At 34.2% G+C, this 7,002-nt stretch overlaps 1 pseudogene; it reads left to right on the top strand.

Annotated features, from left to right (window-relative positions):
• Nucleotides 1–547: 547 nt before the first annotated feature.
• LOC120203607 lies at nucleotides 548–1,960 on the top strand (annotated as a pseudogene).
• Nucleotides 1,961–7,002: the final 5,042 nt, after the last annotated feature.

Genomic DNA, 7,002 nt, shown 5'->3' with positions numbered 1-7,002 from the left:
TGGTAGTAATGCTCTTACAAGAAGATTTGGAGGTACAAATTCGACTGATCAAAAGAGAGCAGAATAGTATCGCAGACACCTTGGCTAAAATAAGTCGTGGAAAACCTTTAAGCGAATGCAGTTCAACACACATCATTTTAACTGTAACTGAGGCAGCTCAAAAATGACTCATTATAAATTTTATCAAATTTGTTCGTAATTTATCAAAAAGAAGAAAAGATGAGTTACGATGTCTCAACGTAAACGCGTAAATTATATTACGTTTAATTTTATAATGACATTTCAACTTCACAACCATAAATTAATAAGGACGTCTATTTTAGAGAGGTTAGAACTTAATAGCTTGGCCTATTTTCAAAAGTTGGCAAGCCACCTATAGTTGGATGTTCGCTATCTTTGGCCTAATTGCTGATAGTCCCACGATTTCTGGTACAAATCCCCCCCCCCCCCCCTTGAAACAGGCTAAAGAACTGTATCATGCCGGTCAATTGTATATCATGGACAAATGGAGCGTACTCATAGTAACATCGTCCCCAAAAGAAGAAAAATGGAGCGTTTGCAATGCAATTTGAACTTTTTATGCAGGACATCCTAGCTGATATCATGGCTCGACTAGATGGTTCAAACCCTGGCCTCAGCTGCATGCACATGTTCGGACCTCCATGGTATAGCTCGAGAGAGAGGTTATGGAAACAGTTGTGTCACTCCAAATGGCCTTCTACGCACTGAAGGGAGCCGAACACCTTATTTCCTCCCCACCAATGGATGGTTTCAGATTCTATGCTGATTCTTTCCCACTTATCTTCCATAGTGATCACAAAGATGCCGATTACTTTCCTACACAACATCAACATTTCGCCATCCGATTTGGCTTCCTTTATAGACGTTTTACTACGAGAAAATGTGTTATCTCCAGTGTTTAGATGGATACCAAGGACAGCTGATTCCGATCACGAGACGAACTGGCCTTATCAGTTTGGTTATTGAACTGTTTCAAAATGGTTCTCTTGGATGTTAGCCATGAAGAAGACATCGAAGATGGCGATGTACTCCGGTCTGACAATGACAAATACAGCTTTGTATCGCTCGAGCAGATGGGAGAATCCGAAGACGGTTGCGACAAACTAAAAGAGGAATTCGATTAAGTTGGGTGCTATTGGGATAAGAAGAGAGGCAAGGCAAATCTCTCAAGCTGGAAGCCATTGTTAGTGAGAAATATGGGACACTGATGGTGAATATATCATTTTGGGTGCATCATCCCAGTCCATGGTGTACTGCCCCATAAATTAGCTAAGTGTCTTATAGTGGCAAGATGCTACATAGCAACACACGGTATTTGAGATGGAAAGAGATAAGCATGCACATTGAGGACACTAATGGAGCATATAAAATGGGGGCAAGAGTCTGATAATTCTGAACCAGGCTCTATATTGCTCACGAACTAATGATCTCCAGCTGTTCACAAGGATACCAACATTGAGGGGCGAAAGCAAGATGACGAGGAAGAAGAAGCTGAAAGAAACCATTGCTGATTGGGTTTGTATATCTATTGAAGTTGCAATCATAATGACTTTAGGGTACCATATTTTACCCATTTAAGCCGAGGGTTAAGTTCCTCTTGTTGAGACTGTCCACATCATTATGGTCCAATCACAACTTAAGAGCATAATAAGAGCAAACTTTTGTGTTGATAAAGCGAATAAAAAAGACATGAGATATTTAAAATATTATGACTGCTAGTCTTCCCTCTGTTTGCCTTAGAGTGCTTGATTTTGGTCTTTTGTCAAGTTAATTGATTTTCTTTGTTTCTTGTTTGTGGGGTCTTTGTCGACTCCATGCAGTAGGAGTTTCAGCAGCTTTAGGTTGCTGAGAAGGATGATGAGTTTGTAATCTGCAGAAACTGTGGTTGGTGAGGGAGGTATTCTAGTCTCCCGTGGATATAGTATATATATATATATATTTACAGATTTAACATCATTGTATAAGAGAAAATAGATGATCGAGATTGACTCTTTGTTTTTTGTTTTTCCAACGAATATATTCTCATTTCTTACTGTTAATCTCAACTATTTATTTTAACTTATAACGGTCCTAAATCTTTGGAAAACTAAGGGTCTGTTTGTTTTATGTAATGGTTTTTTTCGGAAAATATTTTCCTCATTTTTTAGTATTTGGTTAGTGGTAAACAAATGATGGAGTTTCTTTTGCATTTTCTGAAATGACTTACGAATTGATTTTCCGTAAGTTGTTTTCTGAAATTTTCACTTTAAAGCATTAATACTCAAAATAATATTATTATAAATTTAATATTAATATACTATTTTAGTACAATTTTAAAAATAAATTATTAAAATATATTATGAATATTTTAATAATATAAATATGTTTTTTAGTATTATAATAATATTAAATTATATTACATAATATGGTATTATTTTTATTTAATAATATATATGATATTATTATTTTAATATTATAATTTTTAGTATTATAATATTTTTTATCTTAATAAATATTAATATAACTAATATTTTAATAAATAATTTATAATTTTTTTGTTTTAATAAAATATAATAGTCTTAATATTTTTATTTATAAATTTTAAATAATATTTAATATAATTAACAAATATATAAATAAATTATTTCAATATTTTAAAAATAATATTAATTAATTCTAATAAATAAAATTTATTATACTTGGTATTTATAACAAATATTTTTTAATAAAATATTCCAAGTCTAGCTTTAGACATCCTTCACACCTATGGGGAATTTCTCCAATGAATATTAAACTCTTCAAAACATATCTTTAAGTCTTTCGTATGATGTAAACTTATCCAAATTAGGGGGGAAATAGGCATTCGAGACAAGTGCATTAAATTTGGTAGAGGCATCAAGACTGATACATCTATGCATCTTAACACAAAAAAAAAAAAAAAGGTTTTCAAGAAGGGATGGAATTTCAAGCAAGTTATATCTTAAATCCATCTCTTTGGCTTGAAAGAGTGGAATGTCATCTTCAAAGTTGGCATCCTCGAGTGCGAAGAATAAGATTATTTTAAAAACTTCTCAAATGCAAATAAATGGATCATCATTGCTAAGTCATGCCTCACCGGGTACAAATGAGCGGGCCATTATCTTCAAAATCATGCCTCATCAGGTGCGAATTTGCAGACCGTCATATTCAGAATCCTACCTCATCGAGTGCGAAAAGCGGTCCATCATCTTCAAAGTCTTGCCTACTAGGGTGCGAAGGATTTGATCATTACTACAAAATGAAGCTTAAAATCAAATAAAATTTGTAGTTCATTAGTTTTCCCCCTATTATTATTTAATAATTGGTAAAGATAAGCAACTATGAGCACTATTTTTCTGGGCCTACTCAACAACATGCCTACACTGCAGAATCAGGATCTGGGTTAAACCACGTATTGACCCAAATTAAATTCAATTTCGACTCATTATCCCAAACCCCACCCAATTCTCTTATCCACCCTCTTAGTATCCCTTAGTCATATGCCTCCCCAAGACACTCATTTCTTACCCAAACGCCACCGACCACCTATCCCTGATTTGATTAACTTTTAGCAAAGGATTCAAATAGCGGTTCGATAGCGGAATAGCGGCCGCTATATCATGATCCTGGCGGCGTCCGAAATACTATCGTGAAAAATAGCAGTGTGAAACGAGATCACACTAATAGCGGTGGATTGGGACTCAATTAATGGATAGTGGCCAATCGCGGTAATAGTTGACCTTTATTCCATATATCTTCTATTTTATTTTTTTAAAAATATTTTTTTATTAAAAAAATAACTCCTTTAGAAAAATTCACGACCGCGATACCACAATGATCGCAATATCATCCGTATATTTACAACTGCAATAAACGCAATGCGACCAAAAATATTACTGCAACTGCGATAAACACATGCGACTGCAACTGCAACTGTAATTTAAATCTCTGCCTTTAGCCTTATTTTAACAACACATTCAAAATACAACTTCACATCTAATCTAAATTTCATCTCTACCAATCTTGGAACACCTCTATTTATACTTGTGGTAAGCCACGAAGAATGGGGAGTGAAATAAACCCTAAATTAAGAAAGGTAAAAAATAAAATAACCTAGACTAAAAACTCTAAAAAAACATAAAACATCATATACGAGACTTAGAGTGGTGTGAAACAAATCTGAATTTGGATTTTAGAGACTTAGAGCATTTTCGATGAAACAAAACATAAAAAATCATATCTACGATGACGATAGACGACACATCAACGACTGGTGATAAACAATAGCGTAGAAATCATTCAATGGGTTTTTAGAGAGAGGATGAGCGGAAAAAAGAAGAAGAAAATAAGGGAAAAGTAAATAAAAGACTTAAAATAGGGATTTAAAACCCTCCTAAAATGACATCATTGTGGGAGGATAATTCAAACCTCCAAAACTAAATCGTTCTGGACATCAACCTAGTGTTTGACTCACACTCAACCCAAATTTGTAGTCAAGATCTATACATTAAGTGAATTACTCTATAGGTCCTTGTATCTATCCTGTGTGTAATAACATACGTGACCAAAACATTAATTTTTTAAATTCAATGAGCTCCAAAGCTCATGGCTGACAGGAAAAAACTATCGTGCCCCATACTATCATAAACTAAAGCGGAGTATTCCACTCCTTTTCACAGTCTAAGTAACTCATTATATCAAATCCCCACATCGGTAAGGATGTCACTATGCGTCAGACAAGAAGCCCTCCATATTCATTTTCTTGAAGATATTTGAACATTGATATTCACTTTCTTTTGGAATATTCTCCGCTAGTCTTGTGTGAGAAACTCCTTTAAAGGTGAAAATGTTGTATTGAATCGATGAAGAAGATTCCATCAGTCTTCCAAAAATGGATATGGATTCAAACTTGAAATGTTGCATGCACCCTATAAAACGACCTCATCCTACCTTTCGATAGTTTCAATGATCAAAACATCTCAAACCATAATTTTGGAGCATGATACAACTTTATAGGTAGTTGTTCGAACATTTCTACTGTGGTTGCTTCGATGCTTTCAAAGTCTTTAGGAAGATGACCAGACATAGATCCCTAATGTGAAAAGATCTATCATCTTCCAATCATCATGTTGATCCAACATCAACTTCTAGATATGGGTCCACACAATTCCTTCCCCTTCACCTTTGTGCTTGACTCGAACAATTACCCACTTCTTGTCCATTCTGTGATCTTTGCCAACATATTTTTGAAGGGCTGGCTTTGGCATATTTTAAGAAGATTTGATCCATTTGAATTCCCCACAGTGCAGTAAAGCATGTACTCTCCCTCTATTGTAGGCACCATATCGTCCTTGTGAAGGTGGAGCACTTATATCTCAAGTTCCAAAACTGAACCATAACCCTAATCAAAGCCTCATCCACTTCGACATAAAGGATTGTATGATGTCACCATACCGCTGATAGAATTTCTTCTTCTTTTCATACTTCTAAATGTCCCACATGCTCTGCAACTCCTGGACATCATTCTTCTTGAGACTAATCGCCACATAACCAGCTAACTCTAACATGTAAACATCTCTCAAACTGTCTTTATTTTCTTTGAGTATTCTTTGACCACTTTGGACCTCTAAATTTTAATCTCTTGCATCATAATCCCTTTTTCCATCTAACTCTAACATGTAAACATCTCTCAAACTGTCTTTATTTTCTTTTTGAGTATTCTTTGACCACTTTGGACCTCTAAATTTTAATCTCTTGCACATAATCCCTTTTTCCATTGTTGAAAAATTGTTCCAAGATGAAAAAACACTTCACGATCATACCTTTATGTTATGATATAGATTATGAAGAAAGAATAAAAAAATAAGAAAAAAAAGTTAGTACGGAAAAATAATAATTAGAATTAAAATAACAATTCCTACCCCATATGATATTTACCCCACATGATTTCGTTCCAACCCGAACATGATTTCTTCCCGCATGCTTTCTGGCAGAAAAGATCCTAACTGCATATATTTCTAGTTTTATGCTTGAACAAAAATCAAATAAAAAGCGTGACAGTTTAAGGTTTTAACTTGGATTTGGGGTGGGCTCTAATCTCATAGCAACAAGGTTAGGTTCTAAAAAGAGACCTAATTTTTCTTTGCATGTGCCCCTTTGTTTGCGGACCCTCGATCCTAAACCTATCACAAGCTTATGCAGACCAAATTATACTTGAGAATATACATTCCTATGTCTGAATAGATAATAAATTTCCATGAAGACAAATGTATATGAACCTCGAAGGCTACTTACTAGGCCTATGTGAAGAATAAATTCTCATGAAGGTGTCTCTTTCACCCTCATTTGAAAAGGGTCAGATCTTGGGGTACTGAGCTTAAGAGATGAATGACTTTTAGAGAAAAGCTGAAAATCACTGAAAACACACGTCAATGCAACTATTTAAATAAAAAAATCAAAGATAAGCAAAAGGGATTGAAAAAATAAATTAAATTCTAAACTTACAACTTTCTCTTAAAATAAAATCGATAATCAATTATGGCTTGACTCTCTTGCAGTCCCCAGTGGATTCGTCAAGCTGTCTCAACGGTCCTTCGGTGGTACCGAATTCGCATCTCGACTTGAATTGTGCGATGGAGTCGCCACATATCTTTTTAAGTTATGTAGATAGAATACCTAATAGTTACCCATTTTTTGATCTACGTCTTACTAGATAATTATCGAGTTGGGAATCAATTACAATCGAGAAGATGAGCACCCCCGTATTGCTCTTTCGATACCAACACGATCACTAGTTATCTTAATTGTGAAAAATTAAAATTTAGTCAAATTTAAAATATCATCCGATTTATTTATCGTTGAAGAAATTTTGGGTTAAAAGATTCTTAAAATTTAATATTTAACCTAAATAAAGATAAAATGAAAGTAATACTACAAAACAAACAAAAGTAGGTCATGCACTAATTTATATAAACAAATACAAAA

Source organism: Hibiscus syriacus, unplaced genomic scaffold (assembly GCF_006381635.1).
Source record: "Hibiscus syriacus cultivar Baekdansim isolate YM2019G1 unplaced genomic scaffold, ASM638163v2 tig00010204_pilon, whole genome shotgun sequence".
Taxonomy (NCBI): Eukaryota; Viridiplantae; Streptophyta; class Magnoliopsida; order Malvales; family Malvaceae; genus Hibiscus; species Hibiscus syriacus.
This window is presented reverse-complemented; position numbering and strand designations above follow the sequence as displayed.